This window comes from Arachis hypogaea, chromosome 11 (genome assembly GCF_003086295.3).
Source record: "Arachis hypogaea cultivar Tifrunner chromosome 11, arahy.Tifrunner.gnm2.J5K5, whole genome shotgun sequence".
In the NCBI taxonomy this organism is placed as follows: domain Eukaryota; kingdom Viridiplantae; phylum Streptophyta; class Magnoliopsida; order Fabales; family Fabaceae; genus Arachis; species Arachis hypogaea.
This window is the reverse complement of record NC_092046.1, coordinates 28,342,028-28,365,343: the sequence shown is the minus strand read 5'-3', so window position 1 is coordinate 28,365,343 and position 23,316 is coordinate 28,342,028. Positions and strand designations below refer to the sequence as shown.

The 23,316-nt window shown below is 37.5% G+C and overlaps 1 non-coding gene across 1 annotated transcript; it reads right to left on the bottom strand.

Annotated features, from left to right (window-relative positions):
* Positions 1–21,314: 21,314 nt before the first annotated feature.
* Positions 21,315–21,422, bottom strand: LOC112725878 (small nucleolar RNA R71). The gene has a single exon (XR_003164959.1). It is a non-coding gene; the product is annotated as a small nucleolar RNA R71 (small nucleolar RNA).
* Positions 21,423–23,316: the final 1,894 nt, after the last annotated feature.

Genomic DNA, 23,316 nt, shown 5'->3' with positions numbered 1-23,316 from the left:
ATACAGAACAGCTTTCAAAACCCCTATTGGAACTTCACCATATTAGTTAGTATATGGGAAGTCCTGTCATTTTCCAGTGGAACTAGAACATAAGGCCTATTGGGCTACTAGATTCCTCAAGCTTGATGCTAAAGCAACACGGGAGAAACGACTGCTCCAACTAAATGAGTTGGATGAATTCCGCTTAGATGCATTTGAAAATGCAAAAATCTATAAGGAGAAGGCAAAAAGGAGGGATGATAGAAAGTTAGCTTCCAGAGTCTTTGAACCAGGACAGAAAGCCCTGCTCTTCAACTCAAGGCTTAGATTATTCCCTGGGAAACTCAAATCCCGCTGGAAGGGACCGTATGTGATTACAAGAGTATCACCTTACGGACACATAGAACTTCAAGGAAAAGATCCTGAAACTAGGTTCACTGACAATGGACAGAGGGTTAAGCATTACCTTGAAGGAGATATAGAGCCAGGAGGCTCAACACTGCTACTAAGTTAAGTACAGTGAAGTCTAGCTAAAGACATTAAAGAAGCGCTTGTTGGGAGCCAACACAACCTTACTCAACCATATTTATTTTCTTTCATTTTATTTTTCCTTTTCAGTTGTCAGAGTCATGATCATATGTATCAGTCAAGAGACAGATTTCACAACAGTAAAAACAGAACACTCTGGAAAGAGTGTCAAAGTTGAACGCCAGTGAGGAAGCCCTCACCGGGCGTTCAACACCCATTATGGGTAGCATTGCTGGCGTTGAACGCCAGCGAGGGAGCAGCCCCTGGGCGTTCAAACGCCAATGCAAAGAAGCAGGAAATCTGAATTTCCTAACCTCTCAGGACCAGTGGGTCCCACAGAAACTCTACTTACCCCACTTTTTCTCCCCCATTGATTATATTTGCTCGAGGACGAGCAAAACTCTTAAGTTTGGTGTTGCAAAAGCCTTGCTTTGTGACTTCTACCACTCTTGAGTATAGAAGAGGAGGATGGAGCAAACCAGAAAGCATGCACATGAACCTGTGCAGCCACCTCAACAAAGATAAATGAGTGAGATTAAAGAGATCAAGCATTACATGGGATCCTCAAGGAGGAGCACTGGCCACCATCATTCTGGTGAATTCGTTCTCTTTTACTCCTTTTCTGTTATTTTTCTATTTTCTGTCTGTTTATTTATCTGCTCTCTTGTTCTAGTTGCATGATCATTTGCATTGATGTTTTAAAGATGTAAAATATTCCATATATCTCTCACCTTGCTTAAATAAAAAAAATTATTTGAAAAGAACTGAGAGATGTATGAATGTCAAGTTTAAAATAAGATTAGTTTAATTAGTTTGATGTGGTGTCATTTGCTTTTGCTTTCTGAATGTATGATTAAATAGTGCATATTTGAAGTTGAAACTTTAGAATGTTGGCTCTTGAGAGAATAAGGAAAAAGGAAAAATATTATTGATAATCTAAAAAAATCTAAAAATTGATTCTTGAAGTAAGAAAAAGTAGCAAAAAGAAAAAGGAAAAGCATGTTGCAAAAGAAAAAAAATATATATATGCATGCAAGAAAGAAAAAAGTGGCGAAAAAGAAAAAAAATAAAAAGCAGAAAAATCCATTACTACCCAAAAATGTAGAAAAATGAGGGCAGATTGAAAAAGCTAGTAACCCTTTAAACCAAAAGGAAAGGGTAAAAGGGCCCAAGGCTTTGAGCATCAGTGGTTAGGAGGGCCCAAAGGAATAAAATCTTGGCCTAAGCGGCTAAACCAAGCTGTCCCTAACCATGTGCTTGTGGCGTGAAGGTGTCAAGTGAAAAGCTTGAGACTGAGCGGTTAAAGTCGTGGTCCAAAGCAAAAAGAGTGTGCTTAAGAACTCTGGACACCTCTATCTGGGGACTCTAGCAAAGCTGAGTAACAATCTGAAAAAGGTTCACCCAGCTAAAGTGTCTGTGGCATGAATGTATCCGGTGGTAATACTGGAAAATAGAGTGCTTAGGGTCACAGCCAAGACTCAGAAAGCTATGTTCAAGAATCAAAATAAGCTTAACTAGGAAATTCAATAATATCATCTGGATTCTAAGTTCCTAAGGATGCCAACATCTCTGAGTTTCAATGGATAGTGAGATGCCAAAACTATTCAGAAGCAAAAAGTTACTAATTCCCGCTCATCTAATTGTAACTAAGCTTCATTTGAAACTTAGAAATTTATTGTATGTTAATTTTCCTTTTATTCTACTGTGCTTTTAGATGCTTGGGGACAAGCAACGATTTAAGTTTGGTGTTGTGATGAGTAGATATTTTATACGCTTTTTAGCATCACTTTCATATAGTTTTTAGTAGTTTTTATTAAGTTTTTATAGGTTTTAGTGTTAAATTCACATTTTTGGATTCTACTATGAGTTTTTGTATTTTTGGACAATTTCAGGTAATTTCTAACTGAAATTGAGGAGATGGAGCAGAAGTCTGATTCAGAGACAGAGAAAGCACTGCAGATGCTGTCCAGATCTGACCTGTGTGCATTCAGAAGAGCTTTTCTAGAGCTACAGATATCCAAATGGAGCGTTCTTAATGGCTATGGAAATCTGACTTCCAGATCTTTCCAGAAATGTATAATAGTCTATACTTTGCTTCGGATTAGAAGGCCCAAAACTGGCGTTCAACGCCAACCATCTGACCAGTTCTGGCGTCCAGCGCCAGAAAGGGATTCCAAGCTGGAGTCAAACACCCAAAAAGGTCCCAGGACTGGAGTTTAACGCCAAAGGAAGCCTAAGCACGTGGATTTCATCAAAGCTCAGCCCAAACACTCACAAAGTGGGCTCCAGAAGTGGATTTTAGCACTAGATAGACTATTTTACCCTTACTAGTTACTAGTTTAGTATTTAAAGTGTATTTTACATAATCATTCGAACATATCATACACCATACACGTTTTTGCCATTGTTTTCACATCAGTATAAGTTTCTAAACCTCCTAGGTTGAGAGAAGGAGCCTTGCTGAGACCTATGAATTAATAAAAGTATTATTGTTTCTTTTTTATCCATGTTTCATTAATTTTAAGATGTATATTTGTACTTCATCGTGGTGAATAGGATGATCTAACCAATTAGCTCTGTTCATTACATTAAGACGAATGTGCCTGACAAACACCCATGTCTACTTGGGTCAGAACGCGTCTTTCACCGGACAAGGACGACCAACAACTTGAATATACATCCCTCAGACGGCTAATCCACGACTTCGTTGGGGACTTCTCGAGACATCAGTTCAGCCAATTTCCAGAGAGATTATGGTCTCTGTGGTAGAGGCTAGAACCCAAAGATACAACATTCTCTGATCCGGAAGATCCGACCTTGTCTGTGGTGTTTTGAGAAGGATCATGAAGGAGAATGGACTGTACGCGCTTCACCCTCAAGTAGAGATGGATCCACACTAAACCTGGGGTTCAGATTCGGAGGAGTATTGGCAGCTGCTCAAACCAGTGTCAATCACACACAGCCTGCCATTGAAGAAATCACTCACAAGCAAAGAGAGTAGTGGTACCAGAGTTAATTCAGAAAGACAAAGCAACTCCAACTCTCAACTCTATTCCTAACAATATTTTCTACCCCTTTTGCTTTATTCTATTCAAGGTTTAACATACATTACTCTTAAGACCTGCAAGATACATAGCTTGCTTTAAGCCACAATCCTCGTGGGATCGACCCTGACTCGCTCAGGTATTACTTGGATGACCTAGTGCACTTGCTGGTACTGCTGTACGGAAGTGTGGGGTTTGCGTACACACACCACCCATGCATACGCGTGGGAGGGAATTCTGCCAGGCGACGCATATACGTCACCCACACATACGCGAGATAAGCGGCACGTGACCAACTTAAAGGCAATACGTTGGGGGCGATTTCTGAGCCATCTAGGCCCAAATCTAACTCACTTATGATGCTATTGAACAAACCCAAGGATTGAAGGGGGAATGAACCAAGTAGTCATAGTTTAGTTTTTACCATGCTTTAGGATAGGTTTCTAGAGAGAGAAGCTCTCTCTTCTCTCTAGAATTACGTTAGGTTTAGGTTAGAATTCTCTTAGATCTAGGGTTTAATTCTTGCTTTTGTTTAGTTTTTCCTTTTAATTTCTTATTATTACAACTATGCTCTTCTAGTTTTACTTGTCATTCCCTTTATTTTGTTACTTTTATGATTATGAATTCTTGTTGATTCTACTTTCATTTAATGCAATTTCATGTTTTATTTTTTTTATTGTTTAATTAAATTCTTATTGTTATTTTCTTGCATTGGGTAGTTGTAGATTTTATATTCTTGCAATTTTACTATGCTTTTCTTTTATGCCTTCCAAGTTTTTGATAAAATGCTTGGTTGGTTTTTAGAGTAGATTTTAATACTCTTGGCTTGTGATTGAGGACTTAGGTCCCTTGAGATTATTGATGTCCAGTTCCATTGGTGATTTAAGGTTGTTAATTGATTCTAGGACCAATTATGTCCACTTGACTTTTCTTCAATTGTTAGAAGATGATTAAGTAGAATTAATCCTTTGTAATCACCATGTTGTGGTCAATAATCCAAGATAGGATACCTTGACTCTTGATCCTTTCCAAGACCCATTTTAGTTGTTAGTTTTACTTTCTTGAAATTTATATTTTCTTGTTATCAAACCCAAAACCCAAAAATATATTATCATAACCAATAATATGCACACTTCTCTGCAATTCCTTGAGAGACGACCCGAGATTTAAATACTTCAGTTATTTTTATTGGGGTTTGTACTTGTGACAAAAAAATTAAACTTTGATTGAGGATTGATTGTTGGTTTGAAACTATGCTTGCAACGAAATTATTTTGTGAACATTCCTAATCGACGATAATCCTACACCACAAGACTTTTGTTAGTTATTGTGTATTTGTGTTCTATGATTTTAATGTTATGACTTTGTGAAATAGTATGACAGGTTTTTGTTTGAATATATTGAAAAAATCAAACAAACCGAACCAAATCAAACTGATTTCAATTGGTTTGATTTGATTCCGATGGTCTCGATAAAAAAAATCGAACCAAAATGAACTGCAGTTTAATTAAATGATTGGATCGGACAACTTTTTCTTAAAAAATCGAAGGAAACCGCACCGTGAACGCCCGTAGGTATATACAACATTAGTTTTGTCAGCATTCACAAAGTTTATAAGGCCCAATTTGGGTAAATAATTTAAATAAGTTCTTTTGAAAAAAGAGCTTAAAGCATAAGAACTTTTATTAATAGCAGCTTATAAATAAGTTATTTTGTGTTTGAATTTTTAGTTATAAAAGTACTTATTTTAAAGTTGTAGCGTTTGGATAAATAACTCAAAAATAATTTTTTTTACAGAAGAGAATGAATATTAAAATAACTATGATAACAAATACTTTCCAATATTGAATGTTAATTTTACATAACCTAATAATTGATATTGTGTATGATATGGTAGGTGAAAATAAAAAATAAATATAAAATGTGTGTCAATGTATATTTTATTGCTGTTTTTTATTTTTTTTACTCCTATTATAACTCCCTTCTCCTTTATTGAGGTCAAGAATTTGCTATAATTAACTATGAAAATAATATCAAGCTATATAAAAAAAAATAAAATTAAAACTAAAATTTCATACCACAATTAAATACAAATTTAATAATAAAAAATAGAGTGATAAAATGATAAAAAAATATTTAGAAGGAATATATGCAGTAAGTTATTCAGATGCAATATTGTCTGAAAATGGTAGTGGAGGATCAATACTTCCATCAGATGAATCATTACATGAAAAAGGGGAGGTTTGGAACATTGTGTGAGAATGCCAGTACTTCTAGCAGACCTTGCGTGAAAATGGTGGTGATGAAGGGTCAGTATTTTTCACAGAGTCAAAAAGGAAAGTAGATTTTTTTTGTTTTGAAATTAAATTTTTTTTAAAGAAGTAATAGAATAACTTATCGAGAAGCAGATAAGTCATATATTTCTATTTTTTTGAAAAGCAGTAAATTAACTTTTCGGAAAGGTAAAAGCTTTTTCTAAAATGGTGCCAAACACGCATATTGTGACTTCTCATAATCCAAAAGTCAAAAAAAAGTAGCTTCTGCTACTTCCCAAACGGGCTCTAAATACAAATAGTTATTTTTTCTATTGAAAGATATTATATTTATTTGTCATTATTAATATTTATGGAAAAATAATCAAAATGGCTTTTAAATTTTATTCGTTAGATAAATTAATATTTTGACTTTACTTTATTCCTTACTCGATTTTATTCATTCAAATGCTATTCATTATCAAAGTAGTCTTCTAAAATTTTCAACGTTAATTATATTTTTTCCTATTCGATAAGTTTAAATATAACTGTAGTTTTGGGAGGTTTAAAATTCTACAAATATAAACGAATGAAAAATAATAAAATATAGACAGAAAATAATCGAGTAAAAACAAACATGATTAAAGTTAAAAAATTTGGAGAACTCATTTAATTTAACGAAAATTTGATGACTAATATGACAAATAAAATTTAAATAATCATTTTGACTTATTGCTGTATATTTATGTGTTTGAAGTAACCAAATGTTATTTACAGTGTGGTACCTATAAAACACATTGAATTTGGATTTTATATAGCATCATGCCAATCAAATATTCTATCATTTTGAAATCATGTTTTGCTGTCTCTTTGCAAAATACCTACGGATAAGTTTTAAGGAAGGCATTCTGAAATAACTAAGGTTCTGAAAAATTGAATCAGTCATTGAATCGCTTTAGTTATTGGTTTATTGATTTATAGGTTCAACCGGTTCGATCTTAATAAAATCGAAAAAATTGTTTTATAATAAAATAATAAATAAAATATAAATAAACACATTAAAGCATAATTATAGTCTAATATAAATCTTAAAATATCATTCAAATTAAAAATACTAAATAAAGCAGAATGTTATGATCTCATTTAAATACATACTCAAAAGTCAAATAACAAAAACAACCAATCAAACATAAACATAAGATGCCAACATCCAACTGATTCAAGTTTGTCATCAATTATCAAAATCCGCCATAACTTGTTGTAGATTTGCTTCGTTGATATCATCACCTTCATGTCCACTACCTATCTTCGCCAAATACTTTTTCATTCTATTAATTCCCCTGCCCCCAAAAGTACTCAAACAAAATAAGCATTGGTAATGTGGTTTTCCGTTTATATTTTGTAAAGTAACATATCTCCAAGCAGGATCAGTTTTTTCCCGAACATTAGAAGTATATGATTGACTTTCGTTAGATCTGAGAGGAAGAGAAGGTTCATTCGAAGCCAAGTTATTCTCAACATTATTATTCCTAGGAAGTTCTTGGTTGATACTCTCATCCATACCTAAACATTACCAACAATCCAATAACAATACAATCCAATCCAATTACAATATCACAACAACCCACTCCAACCCAATAATTCAGTAGTTCACAATTCACACCTTAAATAACAAATTACCAATAATTATTCACAATTATTCCACAAAGTTCACAGTTCTGAATCAGTAACTACTAATTTCAGTAGAAACAGGCAAACAATTATTCAATCAATTATTCAATCACTATATCACTATATCAGTTCACACTTCACAGTTCACAAAAAAATAATTACTCAATCATTATATCACCATATCAGTTCACAGTTGAATGACTTGAATTAGAGTTCACAAAACCTCACTATATCAGTAAATCACATATCAGATATCACTATATCAGAGTTCATAGAACCTCACAGAATCAAACAATTATTCAATCATGAATTTGAAGTTAATAAAAAAAATTACCTAGAGAGCATGGGGCTACTCGCACACGCGCAGTTTAAAATTCCATGCCACGCGTACGCGTGGACGTATGTTCTTAAAAAAAACACCAGATCACCCAAAAAGCTATATAAACCTGTAGTATTCACCTGCATAATACATGATTCACACCAAAACTTCCAGTGTGCATAACTTAATCATTTTAAATCGTTTTTCTTCCGTTCTTCGAACGGCGTAAACTTTACGAACCCAATTTTCATTTAAAATAAGTTGGAAACAAACTAAGGGTTTGGAAGCCAAGTTATGCCTCGCCAAACTTTTAAAACCTCATTTTCAATCATGACAAATCCTATGCCAATAAACCAAACCTGCACTTTCCAACACTTCTTCATTAACACATCAACCATCATAAAAATTATATCTCATACCAACAATAATGCTCATACATTTCCTCAAAATCCACCATTTAAACTAGAAGTCCCAAATTAAAAATTTATTTGCTTATATCCTCAATTAATTAACAACAATCCATCAATCATCATCAACCAACCAACAAGCAACAAACCACAATAATTCATCAAATCACCAAATCAAACATATCCATCATTAAGATACTACACATTAAATACACACCTGCATTTCAACTTATCCTATGGTCATCTAGCCAAAGGTTTTACAAAATATTATATATTAAATGCGCGAAACCTAAACCATACCTTGGCCGATTACCATGTTTAGTCCAAGGCAGCCTCTCAAGCCACACACGCAGCCTCACAAGTTTTAAGAATCACCAAAACCTCAGCACCAATCCTCCACCAAGCCTCCAAATGTCCACAATTCAATTACAATGCATATATATATATATATATATATATATATATATATATATATATATATATATACCTATTACACATGTATACCTAAAAATTCAGAATTCACATAATAAAATCAAGAATTGGCTAAGGTTTGTGATCCTTATCGTCCCCACGAACAAAACAACTCAAGTCCGACAAGCTCCGCAAGCTAAATCGAACCTACAATACCAAATTCGACAAAATCTCATTACAAGAGATCAATTTCAAAAATAAAAAGGGGGTAGAGAATCTGAGATGGGATTGTGGCTTACCCGTGAAATTGATCTGATAGAAACGTAGAGCTCGACGCGCTGAACGTGTGGCCACAAACGGTGCAGCAATCGGAGCTCGAACGAAGGAGTTATGGTGGTTTATGGTAATGGTGAGGGTTAGGAAGCTCTCCCCTCCCCCAAAGCTATTTAGTGTGTTTTGTTGCTGAATGGGGAAGGAGATGGCTTTTGTCCATTTAAGTGATTGGGTCCGGTTGGGCCCACGGGCCCGGTTCAACCGATTCGGCCATCCGGCCCAATCTTGGGCTAAATTTTTTGAAATTAGTGTCAAAATTCTCGTTTTGAAGAGCTCTATCCTATTTTAATATTAGATTTACATTTCTAATTTTCCTAATTAAAATTTAATTTATTGACTAATTATTTACTAATTTTAGCAGGGTTTACATCCTACCCACCTAATCAAGAATTTTGTCCTCAAAATTCAGAGTTAGTTACCTGAAAAATGGTGTGGGTAGTCCTTCTGCATGTCTGACTCAAGCTCCCAGGTATGCTCTTCAATACCAGCCCGACTCCACGCTACTTTTACCAAAGAAACCTCTTTTCAGCGTAAACGCTTGATGCTAGTGTCATCAATCCTTACTGGAGTTACCAGAAGCGTCAGATCTTCTCTCACTTGAACCGATTCTGGTTCTAGGACATGACTTGGATCAAAAGTGTATTTACAAAGCTACGATACGTAAAACACATCATGCAAGTTCAAAAGATGTGGTGGTAAAGCGATCCTATACGCCACTAGTCCAATTTTCTTAAGGATCTCAAATGGTCCAATGTAACCGGGATTTAACTTTTTAGTCTTAATGGATCTCCCTATTCCGGTGGTTGGAGTAACCTTCAGGAAGACATGTTCTCCTTCTTCAAACTCCAAAGGCTTCCGCCTTTGGTTAGAATAGCTCTTCTGAAGGCTTTGAGCTATAAGCATTCGGCTACAGATTTTCTTTATTTGCTCAGTGGTTTCAGCTATCATTTCAGGTCCTAACAAGCTCCGTTCCCCGGCTTCATACCAACATAGCGGAGATTGGCATTTCCTTCCGTACAAAGCTTCATACGGAGTCATTCCAATGCTCGCATGGTAGCTGTTGTTATAAGCAAACTCCACTAGAGGCATATATCAATCGCAGCTCGTCGGCTGGTCCAAAACACAAGCTCTTAGTATATCTTTCAAGGTTTGGATCGTTCTTTCTGATTGGCTATCCGTCTGAGGATGATATACAGTGCTTAGGCTCAATTGAGTGCCAAATGCTCGCTGAAAGGCTCCCCAGAACCGTGAGGTTTAGCGAGGATCTCTATCGGATACAATGGTGGAAGGTATGCCATGTAACCTCACAATTTCCTTAATGTATAGCCGCGCTAACTCCTCCATTGTGCAACTTATCCAAATGGGGAGAATGTGAGTCGACTTGGTCAGTTGATCCACAACTACCCATATGGCATCACAACCCGTTCAAGTTTTCAGTAAACCCAACACAAAGTCCATTGTAATTTTCTCCCATTTCCACTGTGGAATCTCTAAAGGTTGAAGGGTTCCTGATGGACTCTCGTGTTCAATTTTAAATTTCTGGAAAGTTAGGCACTTGGAAACGTGAAACGCCACATCATTTTTCATTCCTGGCCACCAAAACATTGTATTTAGATCTTGATACATCTTGGTGCTTCTCGGATGGATTGAGAACCCGCTCTTATGAGCTTCCTCCAAGATGCTTGATGAGCGGATATTTTATACGCTTTTTGGGGTTAATTTCATATAGATTTTAGTATGTTTTAGTTGGTTTTTAGTTTATTTTCATTAGTTTCTAGGCAAAATCCACATTTCTAGACTCTACTATGAGTTTGTGTATTTTTCTGTAATTTCAGCTATTTTCTGGCTGAAATTGAGGGAGCTGAGCAAAAATCTGATTCAGGCTGAAAAAGGACTACTGATGCTGTTGGATTCTGACCTCCCTACACTCAAAATGGATTTTCTGGAGCTACAGAACTCCAAATGGCGTGACTCCAATTGCGTTAAACAGTAGACATCCAGGGCTTTCCAGCAATATATAATAGTCCATACTTTGCTCAAGGATAGACGATGTAAACTGGCGTTCAACGCCAGCTCTCTGCCCAATTCTGGCGTCCAGCGCCAGAAACACGTTGCAAGTTGGAGTTCAACGCCAGAAAAGGATCCAAAGCTGGCGTTGAACGCCCAAAACAGCCCCAGGCACGTGAGAAGCTTTAGTCTCAGCCCCAGCACACACCAAGTGAGCCCCAGAAGTGGATTTTTGCACTATCTGTTATAGTTTACTCATTTTCTGTAAACCTAGGTTACTAGTTTAGTATTTAAACAACTTTTAGAGATTTATTTTGTATCTCATGACATTTTTTAGATAAAAAATTTATACTCTTTAACGGCATGAGTCTCTAAACTCCATTGTTGGGGGTGAGGAGCTCTGCTGTGTCTCGATGAATTAATGCAAGTATTTCTATTTTCCATTCAAACATGCGTGTTCCTATCTAAGATATCCATTCGCGCCTAACTATGGAGAAGGTGATGATCAGTGACACTCATCACCTTCCTCAATCCATGAACGTGTGTCTGACAATCACTTCCATTCTACATTAGATTGAATGAATATCTCTTAGATTCCCTAATCAGAATCTCCGTGGTATAAGCTAGATTGATAGTGGCATTCATGAGAATCCGGAAAGTCTAAACCTTGTCTGTGGTATTCCGAGTAGGATTCTGGGATTGGATGGCTGTGACGAACTTCAAACTCGCGAGTGCTGGGCGTAGTGACAGACGCAAAAGGATAGTAAATCCTATTCCGGTACGACTGAGAACCTGCAGATGATTAGCCGTGGCGGTGACAGTGCACCTGGACCCTTTTCACTGGAAGGATGGATGGTGGCCATTGACAACAGTGATCCACCTACACACAGCTTGCCATAGGAGGACGTGCGTGCATGAATCAGAGGACAGAGGAAAGCAGAGATTCTGAAGACAAAGCATCTCCAAAACTCCAACATATTATCCATTACTGCATAACAAGTAACCTTTAATCCATACTCTCTTGTTTATTCACAACTCAACTGATAAATATAATTGACTTCCTGACTAAGAATTGCAAGATAACCATAGACTGCTTCAAACCAACAATCTCCGTGGGATTCGACCCTTACTCACGTAAGGAATTACTTGGACGACCCAGTGCACTTGCTGGTTAGTGGTACGAGTGTGAAAAGTGTGATTCACAATTCGTGCACCAAGTTTTTGGCGCCGTTGCCGGGGATTGTTCGTGTTTGAACAACTGACGGTTTTTTTTGTTGCTTAGATTAGGAAAATTTTTCTTTTTGGTTTAGAGTCTCTTATTATTGTTCTTGGTTAAAATTTTATACTTCTTCAAAACAAGTGTTACATTTACTGCTCAATTGGCTAGAGCGTTGGTCTAAGTCCGTGGCAGTTTGGTATACTCTTTTTAAAAATCTTTTTCAAAAATAATAATTTCTCTATTAAATTTTGTGCCAAACTTTAAGTTTGGTGTTTTCTTGGTGTTTTCCCTCCAAAATTTTCAAAAACAAGGAGCATCAGATCTAAAAATCCTAAATCTTGTGCCATCTTATTGTTTTTCTATCTCCTCTTTAAATTCAAAAATATCTTTTCTCTCTATTTTAAAGCAAATTTTCAAAATTTACCTTTAAAAATTCAGATTTTTTTTTTAAAATTTAAAACCTTTTTCAAAAATTATCATATCCTTTTTAAAACTTCCTAACCACTTTCTCTCTCCTCATTTTTTCGAAAATTTTCAACCATTTATTTTATTTTATTTTAATTTATTTCATTTTCGAATTAAATAAATAAATAAATAAATAAAAATAAATTTTTTTATTTGACATCATCTCCCTTTCTCCATTATGGATCTAAGTGGAACTGAACAGTCCAGGAGGACTCTGGGGTCATATGCTAACCCCTCTACTGCTTCATATGGGAGTAGTATCTGCATACCCTCTATTGGAGTCAGTAGCTTTGAGTTGAATCCTCAGCTCATTATCATGGTGCAGCAAAGTTGCCAGTATTCCGGTCTTCCACAGAAAGAACCTACAGAGTTTCTGGCATAATTTTTACAAATTGCTGACACAGTACATGATAAGAAAATAGATCAGGATGTCTACAGACTATTACTGTTTCCATTTGCTGTAAAAGATCAAGCTAAGAGGTGGTTAAATAACCAATTTAAGGCCAGCATAAGGACATGGAAACAGCTGACAGAAAAATTCATGAATCAATACTTCCCCCAAAACGGATGACACAGCTAAGGCTGGACATCCAAGGCTTCAAACAAGGAGATAAGGAATCTCTTTATGATGCCTGGGAGAGATACAGAGAGATGCTACGAAAATGCCCCTCTGAAATGTTTTTAGAGTGGGTTCAGTTAGACATCTTCTATTATGGGCTTGCAGAAGGAGCTCAGATGTCTCTAGATTACTCAGCTGGTGGATCTATCCACATGAGAAAGACAATTGAAGAGGCTCAAGAGCTCATTGATACAGTTGCCAGGAATCAGCATCTGTACCTAAGCAGTGACCCTTCCATGAAAGAAGAGGTTAAAACAGTAACTGCTGAACTCAGCCCTGTAAAACAAGCTACTGAATTCAATCAGCAATTGGACTTTCTAACAAAGCAGTTAGCCGAATTCAAGGATAAACTACAAGAGACAAGGATGGCTAATATAAATATGGAAGAACAATTGAAGCAAACAAAGTAGCAGCTGTCAAGACAAATAACAGAAGAATGCCAAGCAGTTCAATTAAGAAGTGGGAAAACATTAAATACCCCACCTCAAGGCAGCAAAGAGCCAAGGAATGAGCAAACCACCCAAAATTCACCTGAGGACAGTAAGAGCCCAGGGAAAAGTAATTTTGGCGTTAAAACGCCAGCAATCTGGAAGGCTGACGCTGAACGCCCATACCATGCCCCAAGACTGGCGTTCAACGCCAGTAACAAGCAAGGACTGGCGTTCAACGCCAGAAACAAGCAAGGATCTGGCGTTGAACGCCCAAAATGGGCACAGTTCTGGCGTTCAGACGCCAGGAACAGACAAGGAGTTGGCGTCTAACGTCACTCCAGCTTCTAACTCTGGCACTCAATTGCCAGTGAGGGATCAGACACACACAAGTGCTGATGACAACCCCTCTAAAAAGGCTTCTTCAACCACTTCTGTAGGCAATAAACCTACAGCAACTAAGGTTGAGGAATATAAAGTCAAGATACCTTATCCTCAAAAACTCCAGAAAGAGGAGCAGGATAAGCAATTTGCTCGCTTTGCAGATTATCTCAGGACTCTTGAAATAAAGATTCCATTTGCAGAGGCACTTGAGCAAATACCTTCTTATGCCAAGTTCATGAAAGAGGTCCTGAGTCATAAAAAGGATTGAAGAGAAACAGAAAGAGTTCTCCTCACTGAAGAATGCAGTGCAGTCATTTTAAAAAGCTTTCCTGAAAAGCTTAAAGACCCTGGGAGTTTTCTGATACCATGCATATTAGAAGGTAATTGCACCAAGACAGCTTTATGCGATCTTAGGGCAAGCATCAACCTAATACCTGCATCCACTATCAGAAAGCTTGGCTTAACTGAAGAAGTTAAACCAACCCAGATATGTCTTCAACTTGCTGATGGCTCCATTAAATACCCATCAGGCGTGATTGAAGATATGATTGTCAGAGTTGGGCCATTCGCCTTTCCCGCTGACTTTGTAGTGCTGGAAATGGAGGAGCACAAGAGTGCTACTCTCATTCTAGGAAGACCCTTCCTAGCAACTGGACGAACCCTCATTGATGTCCAACAAGGAGAAATAACCCTGAGAGTCAATGATGATGAGTTTAAGTTGAATGCTGTCAAAGCCATGCAGCATCCAGACACATCAAAAGACTGCATGAAAGTTGATCTTATTGACTCTTTGGTAGAAGAGATCAACATGGCTGAGAGTCTCGAATCAGAGTTGGAAGATATCTTTAAAGATGTTCAGCCTGATTTGGAGGATTCAGAGGAGATGAAAGAGCCTCTGAAATTTCCTCTGGAAGAGGAAAAACCTCCTAAACCCGAGCTCAAACCATTACCACCATCCCTGAAATATGTATTTCTGGGAGAAGGTAACACTTTTCCAGTGATCATAAGCTCTGCTTTAAATCCACAGGAAGAGGAAGCACTTATTCAAGTGCTAAGGACACACAAAACAGCTCTTGGGTGGTCCATAGGTGACCTTAAGGGCATAAGCCCAGCTAGATGCATGCACAAAATCTTATTGGAAGATAATGCTAAACTAGTGGTTCAACCACAGAGGCGGCTAAATCCAGCCATGAAGGAAGTGGTGGAGAAAGAGGTCACCAAATTACTAGAGGCTGGGATTATTTATCCTATTTCTGATAGCCCCTGGGTGAGCCTTGTCCAAGTCGTCCCAAAAAAGGGAGGCATGACAGTGATTCATAATGAAAAAATTAACTGGTTCCTACAAGAATAGTTACAGGGTGGCGCATGTGTATTGACTACAGAAGGCTCAATACAGCCACCAGAAAGGATCATTTTCCTTTACCATTCATAGACCAGATGCTAGAAAGACTGGCAGGTCATGATTATTACTGCTTTTTGGATGGCTACTCAGGCTATAACCAGATTGCAGTAGATCCCCAGGATCAAGAGAAAACAGCATTCACATATCCATCTGGAGTGTTTGCTTATAGAAGGATGCCATTTGGGCTGTGTAATGCGCCTGCAACCTTCCAGAGATGCATGCTCTCTATTTTCTCTGATATGGTTGAAAAATTTCTGGAAGTCTTCATGGATGACTTCTCAGTATATGGAGACTCATTCAGCTCCTGTCTTGATCACCTGAAACTTGTCCTGAAGAGATGCCAAGAGACCAACCTATTCTTAAATTGGAAAAAATGTCACTTCATGGTGACTGAAGGGATTGTCCTTAAGCATAAAATCTCAAACAAGGGAATAGAGGTGGATCAAGCAAAAATAGAGGTAATTGAAAAATTACCACCACTTGCCAATGTTAAGGCAATCAGAAGCTTTCTGGGGCATGCAGGATTCTATAGGAGGTTTATAAAGGATTTTTCAAAAATCGCAAAACCTCTAAGCAATCTGCTAGCTGCTGACACGCCATTTGTGTTTGACACAGAGTGTCTGCAGGCGTTTGAAACGCTGAAGGCTAAGCTGGTCACAGCACCAGTTATTTCTGCACCAGACTGGACATTACCATTTGAGATAATGTGTGATGCCAGTGATCACGCCATTGGTGCAGTATTGGGACAGAGGCATGACAAGCTTCTGCAAGTCATTTATTATGCTAGTCACGTTTTAAATGATGCCCAGAAAAATTACACAACCACAGAAAAAGAATTACTTGCAGTGGTTTATGCCATTGACAAGTTCAGATCATACTTAGTAGGATCAAAAGTGATTGTGTATATTAACCATGCTGCTCTTAAATATCTACTCACAAAGCAGGATTCAAAACCCAGGCTCATCAGATGGGTGTTGCTTCTGCAAGAGTTTGATATAGAAATAAGAGACAGAAAATGGACAGAGAACCAAGTGGCTGATCATCTGTCCCGGATAGAGCCAGTAGAAGGGACGTCCCTCCCCTCTCTTGAGATATCTGAGACTTTTCCGGATGAGCATTTATTTGCCATCCAGGAAACACCATGGTTTGCCGATATTGCAAACTATAAAGCTGCAAGATTCATACCCAAGGAGTACAACAGGCAACAAAAGAAAAAATTAATCACTGATGCAAAGTACTACTTGTGGGATGAACCCTATCTCTTTAAGAGATGTGCAGACGGAATAATCCGTAAGTGTGTTCCTAGAGAAGAAGCACAGAGGATCCTATGGCATTGCCATGGATCTCAATATGGAGGCCATTTCGGGGGTGAGCGAACAGCCACCAAGGTCCTCCAATGTGGCTTCTATTGGCCCACACTCTATAGAGATTTCCGAGAGTTTGTATGTAACTGTGACAGTTGTCAAAGAGCTGGTAATCTGCCCCATGGTTACGCCATGCCTCAACAAGGAATCTTGGAGATTGAGTTGTTTGACGTATGGGGAATTGACTTCATGGGACCTTTCCCACCATCATTCTCAAACACTTATATTCTGGTGGCAGTTGACTATGTATCAAAATGGGTTGAGGCCATTGCCACACCCACCAATGATACTAAAACAGTGCTAAAGTTCCTCCAGAAACATATCTTTAGCAGGTTTGGTATCCCTAGAGTACTGATCAGTGATGGGGGCACTCACTTCTGCAAAAAATAGCTTTACTCTGCCATGGTTCGGTATGGGATTCGCCATAAGGTAGCTGATGAGCGGATAATTTATACGCTTTTTGGCAATGTTTTTAGTATATTTTTAGTAGGATCTAGTTACTTTTAGGGATGTTTTCATTAGTTTTTATGTTAAATTCACATTTCTGGACTTTACTACGAGTTTGTGTGTTTTTCTGTGATTTCAGGTATTTTCTGACTGAAATTGAGGGACTTGAGCAAAAATCATATTCAGAGGTTGAAGAAGGACTGCTGATGCTGTTGGATTCTAACCTCTCTTCACTAAAAGTGGATTTTCTGGAGCTACAGAACTCCAAATGGCGCACTTTTAATTGCGTTGGAAAGTATACATCCAGGGCTTTCCAGTAATATATAATAGTCCATACTTTGGCCAAGTTTAGATGACACAAACTGGCATTCAACGCCAGTTCTCTGCCCAATTCTGGCGTCCAGCGCCAGAAAAGGATCCAAAACCAGACTTGAACGCCCAAATTGGCACAAATGCTGGCGTTCAACTCCAAGAAGGACCTCTACACGTGCAACACTCAAGCTCAGCCCAAGCACACACCAAGTGGGCCCCGGAAGTGGATTTATGCATCAATTACTTATTTCTGTAAACTCTAGTGACTAGTTTATTATAAATAAGACCTCTTACTATTGTATTAGATATCCTGGATTGTATTCTGATCCTTTGATCACGTTTTAGGGGGCTAGCCATTTGGCCATGCCTGGACCTTTCACTTATGTAATTTTAACAGTAGAGTTTCTACACTCCATAGATTAAGGTGTGGAGCTCTGCTGTTCCTCAAGGATTAATGCAAAGTACTACTGTTTTCTATTCAATTCATCTTATTTCGTTTCTAAGATATTCATTCGCACTTCAACCTGAATGTGATGAACATGACAATCATCATCATTCCCTATGAACGTGTGCCTGACAACCACGTCCGTTCTTCATTAGAATTGAATGAGTATCTCTTAGATCTCTTAATCAGAATCTTCGTGGTGTAAGCTAGAATGATCGCGGCATTCAAGAGAATCTGGAAGGTCTAAACCTTGTCTGTGGTATTCCGAGTAGGATTCAATGATTGAATGACTGTGACGAGCTTCAAACTCGCGGTTGCCGGGCGTAGTGACAGACGCAAAAGGATAGTAAATCCTATTCTAGCATGATCGAGAACCGACAGATGAATAGCCGTGCCGTGACAGGGTGCGATGACCATTTTCACTGAGAGGATAGGATGAAACCATTGACAAGGGTGATGCCTCCAGACGATTAGCCGTGCCGGGCATTTGGATCATTTTCCTGAGAGAAGACCGAAAGTAGCCATTGACAGTGGTGATGTATCACATAAAGCCAGCCATGGAAAGGAGTAAGACTGATTGGATGAAGATAGCAGGAAAGCAGAGGTTCAGAGGAACGAAAGCATCTCTATTCGCTTATCTGAAATTCTCACCAATGAATTACATAAGTATTTCTATCCCTATTTTATAAATTTCGAAAACCCCATTACTATTTTATATCCGCCTGACTGAGATTTACAAGGTGACCATAGCTTGCTTCATACCAACAATCTCCGTGGGATTCGACCCTTACTCACGTAAGGTATTACTTGGACGACCCAGTGCACTTGCTGGTTAGTTATGCGAAGTTGTGAACCATGGTATTGGCATCATGTTTTTGGCGCCATTACCAAGGAAAGAAAGAGTGATGAATTTTACATAATTAAAGTGTAATCACAATTTCTGCGCACCAAGTTTATGGTGCCGTTGCCGGGGATTGTTCGAGTTTGGACAACTGACGGTTCATCTTGTTGCTCAGATTAGGTAATTTTCTTTTTGTTTTCTTTTCAAAAATTTTTCAAAAATATTTCAAAATTTTCTCACCTGTTTTCGAAAAAAAAATTTTATTCAAAATTTTTAAAGAATGAATTCTAGTGTTTCATGAAGCATGTGAAGCCTGGCTGGCTGTAAAGCCATGTCTAAATTCTTTTGGACTGAGGCTCCCACTCATAAGTATATGAAGTTGGATGAAATATCAGCTGTTGTATACATGAGAGGTATCTATGTTTGCTGAAGCTTGGCTGGCCATTGGCCATGTCTAGTGTTTTGGACCGGAGCTTTCATTGAAAGCTTGGCTGGCTAGTGAGCCATGTCTAATTCCTGGACTGAAGCTTTAGACTAACATGGCAAGATTCCTGGAATTCATATTAAAAATTTTGGAATCCTTATTTTTTCTTTTACAAATAATTTTTGAAAAAAAAATCCAAAAAAATCATAAAATCATAAAAATCAAAAATATTTTGTGTTTCTTGTTTGAGTCTTGAGTCATGTTATAAGTTTGGTGTCAATTGCATGTGCATCTTGCATTTTTCGAAAATTCTCATGCATTCATAGTGTTCTTCATGATCTTCAAGTTGTTCTTGGTAAGTCTTCTTGTTTGATCTTTGTATTTGCATGTTTTGTGTCTTTTCTTGTTTTTCATATGCATTATTGAATTCTTAGTGTCTAAGCATTAAAGAATTCTAAGTTTGATGTCTTGCATGTTTTCCTTGCATTAAAAATTTTTCAAAAAATATGTTCTTGATGTTCATCGTGATCTTCATAGTGTCCTTGGTGTTCATCTTTCATAGCATTCTTGCATGCATTCATTGTTTTGATCCATAACCTTCATGCATTGCATCATTTTTCTTGTTTTTCTCTCTCATCGTAAAAATTCAAAAAATCAAAAAAATTATCTTTCCCTTTTTCTCTCATCAAATTCGAAAATTTGGATTGACTTTTTCAAAAATTTTTAAAATCAAGTTGTTTCTTATGAGTCAAATCAAATTTTCAATTTGAAATTCTTATCTTTTTCAAAAACTTTTTTTTCAAAAATCAAATCTTTTTCAAATTTCTTAGTTATTTTCGAAAATTCCAAAAATATTTTTCAAAAATATTTTTCTTATTTTTTATATCAAATTTTCGAAAATAACAATAACAATTAATGTTTTGATTCAAAAATTTCAAGTTTGTTACTTGCTTGTTAAGAAAGATTCAAACTTTAAGTTCTAGAATCATATCTTGTGATTTCTTGTGAATCAAGTCATTAATTGTGATTTTAAAAATCAAATCTTTTTCAAAACTAATTTCAATCCTATCTTATTTTTTTCAAAAAAAAAATTGATTTCAAAATATCTTTTCTAACTTCCTAACTTCTTATCTTTTCAAATTTGTTTCAACTAACTAACTAACTTTTTGTTTGTTTCCTATCTTTTTCAAAACCACCTAACTAACTCTCTCTCTAATTTTCGAAAATATCTTCCCTCTTTTTCAAAAATTCTTTTTAATTAACTAATTAATTTAATTTTTTTTCTAATTTTCAAAAAAAAATCACTAACCTTTTTCAAAAACTATTTTCGAAAATCACTAACCATTTTTCAAAAACAATTTTCGAAAATTCCCTCTCTCTCTTTTCTTCTCTTCTACTCACATAAGGGAACCTCTATACTGTGGTAAAAAGGATCCCCACTATTATTATTATTTTTCTGTGCCCTCTTCTTTGTCATATGAGCAGGAGCAAGGACAAGAACATTCTTGTTGAAGCAGATCCAGAACCTGAAAGGACTCTGAAAAGGAAACTAAGAGAAGCTAAAATACAACAATCCAGAGATAACCTTTCAGAAATTTTCGAACAGGAAGAGGAGATGGCAGCCGAAAATAATAATAATGAAAGAAGGATGCTTGGTGACTTTACTGCACCTAATTCCAATTTACATGGAAGAAGCATCTCCATTCCTGCTATTGGAGCAAACAACTTTGAGCTGAAACCTCAATTAGTTTCTCTGATGCAGCAAAACTGCAAGTTTCATGGACTTCCATCTGAAGATCCCTTTTAGTTTTTTTAACTGAATTCTTGCATATATGTGATACTGTTAAGACTAATGGAGTGGATCCTGAAGTCTACAGGCTCATGCTTTTCCCTTTTGCTGTAAGAGACAGAGCTAGAATATGGTTGGATTCTCAACCTAAAGACAGCCTGAACTCTTGGGATAAGCTGGTCAAGGCTTTCTTAGCCAAGTTCTTTCCTCCTCAAAAGCTGAGTAAGCTTAGAGTGGATGTTCAAACCTTCAGACAGAAGGAAGGTGAATCCCTCTATGAAGCTTGGGAGAGATACAAAGGACTGACCAAAAAGTGTCCTTCTGACATGCTTTCAGAATGGACCACCCTGAACATATTCTATGATGGTCTGTCTAACTTAGCTAAGATGTCATTGGATACTTCTGCAGATGGATCCATTCACCTAAAGAAAATGCCTGTAGAAGCTCAGGAACTCATTGAGATGGTTGCTAACAACCAGTTCATGTACACTTCTGAAAGGAATCCTGTGGGTAATGGGACGCCTATGAAGAAGGGAGTTCTTGAAGTTGATACTCTGAATGCCATATTGGCTCAGAACAAAATATTGACTCAGCAAGTCAATATGATTTCTCAGAGTCTGAATGGAATGCAAGCTGCATCCAACAGTACTCAAGAGGCATCTTCTGAAGAAGAAGCTTATGATCCTGAAAACCCTGCAATAGCAGAGGTAAATTACATGGGTGAACCTTATGGAAACACCTATAATCCATCATGGAGAAATCATCCAAATCTCTCATGGAAGGATCAAAGGCCTCAACAAGGCTTTAATAATGGTGAAAAAAACAGGTTTAGCAATAGCAAGCCTTTTCCATCACACACTCAGCAACAGATAGAGAATTCTGAGCAGAATCCATCTAGCTTAGCAAACTTAGTCTCTGATCTATCCAAGGCCACTGTAAGTTTCATGAATGAAACAAGGTCTTCCATTAGAAATTTGGAAGCACAAGTGGGCCAGCTGAGTAAAAGGATCACTAAAATCCCTCCTAGTACTCTCCCAAGCAATACAGAAGATAATCCAAAAGGAGAGTGCAAGGCCATTGACATAACCAAAATGGCCGAACCCAATGAGGGAGAGGAGGACGTGAATCCCAAGGAGGAAGACCTCCTGGGACGTCCAGTGATCAATAAGGAGCTTCCCTCTGAGGAACCAAAGGACTCTGAGGCTCATCTAGAGACCATAGAGATTCCATTGAACCTCCTTATGCCCTTCATGAGCTCTGATGAGTATTCCTCTTCTGAAGAGAATGAGGATGTTACTGAAGAGCAAACTGCCAAGTTTCTTGGTGCAATCATGAAGCTGAATGCCAAATTATTTGGCGTTGATACTTGGGAAGAAGAACCTCCCTTGTTCATCAATGAACTAAGTGATCTGGATCAACTGACATTGCCTCAGAAGAGACAGGATCCTGGAAAGTTCATAATACCTTGCACCATAGGCACCATGATCTGTAAGGCTCTGTGTGACCTTGGTTCAGGGATAAACCTCATGCCCCTCTCTGTAATAGAGAAACTGGAAATCTATGGGGTGCAAGCTGCTAAAATCTCATTAGAGATGGCAGACAATTCAAGAAAACAGGCTTATGGACAGGTAGAGGAAGTGTTAGTAAAGGTTGAGGGCCTTTACATCCCTACTGATTTCATAGTCTTGGATACTGGAAAGGAAGAGGATGAATCCATCATCCTAGGAAGACCTTTCCTGGCCACAGCAAGAGCTGTGATTGATATGGACAGAGGAGAACTAGTCCTTCAATTGAATGAGGACAACCTTGTGTTTACAACTCAAGGATATCTCTCTGCATCCATGGAGAGGAAGCATAAAACGCTTCTCTCAAAGCAGAGTCAAACAAAGCCCCCACAGTCAAACTCTAAGTTTGGTGTTGGGAGGCCACAACCAAACTCTAAGTTTGGTGTTGAACTCCCATATCCAAACTCTAAGTTTGGTGTTGGGAGGTCTCAACAAAGCTCTGCATAATTGTGAGGCTCCATGAGAGCCCACTGTCAAGCTATTGACATTAAAGAAGCGCTTGTTGGGAGGCAACCCAATGTTTATTTATCTAATTTTGTTTTTGTTTTTCATGTTTTCTTAGGTTCATGATCATGTGGAGTCACAAAATAAAAATAAAAATTGAAAACGGAATCAAAAACAGCAGAAGAAAAATCACACCCTGGAGGAAGCACCTGTCTGG